Source organism: Leptonychotes weddellii, chromosome 10 (genome assembly GCF_054177405.1).
Source record: "Leptonychotes weddellii isolate Sample4059 chromosome 10, ASM5417740v2, whole genome shotgun sequence".
NCBI classification, from domain to species: Eukaryota; Metazoa; Chordata; class Mammalia; order Carnivora; family Phocidae; genus Leptonychotes; species Leptonychotes weddellii.
The window spans coordinates 5,960,598-5,961,399 of record NC_138378.1 but is presented as its reverse complement, the minus strand read 5'-3'; positions in this window follow the sequence as shown (position 1 = coordinate 5,961,399).

Sequence of the window (802 nt, the reverse complement as noted above, 5' to 3'; positions counted from 1 at the left end):
CAAAACCTCATTACATCCCCTCAAACAATCTGTAGTTCCCTGCCCCTGGGGGGGTTGGGTTTTCTCCTTGACATTTGGTTGCTCCGTGGACTTCCAAGTGACCATGCTTGCATCTGGAGCTATTTAGTCTGCTCCCCTTCTCCCCTGTACCCTGCTCAGTGGCCCCGGAGCTGATTCTAGGGACCGGCTGGCCCAAGTGCCCCTTGGCTTGGCCAGTGGGAGGCAATGAAAAACCCACAGCAAATATCATTCTCAATGGAGAAAAACTGAGAGCTTTTCCCCTAAGGTCAAGAACACGGCAGGGATGTCCACTATAACCACTGCTGTTCAACATAGAACCAGAAGTCCTATCCTCAGCAATCAGACAACAAAAAGAAAAGGCATCCTAATCAACAAAGAAGTGAAACTCTCACTCTTTGCAGATGATATGATACGTTATATGGAAAACCCAAAAGACTCCACCCCAAAACTGCTAGAACTCATACAGGAATTCAGTAAAGTGGCAGGATATAAAATCAATGCACAGAAATCAGCTGTATTTCTATACACCACCACCAAGACTGAAGAAAGAGAAATTAAGGAGTCCATCCCATTTACAATTGCACCCAAAACCGTAAGATACCTAGGAATAAATCTAACCAAAGAGGCAAAGAATCTGTACTCAGAAAACTACAGAACACTCATGAAAGATATTGAGGAAGACACGAAGAAATGGAAAAGCGTTCCATGCTCATGGATTGGAAGAACAAATATTGTGAAGATGTCAATGCTACCTAGAGCAATCTACCCATTTAATGCAATC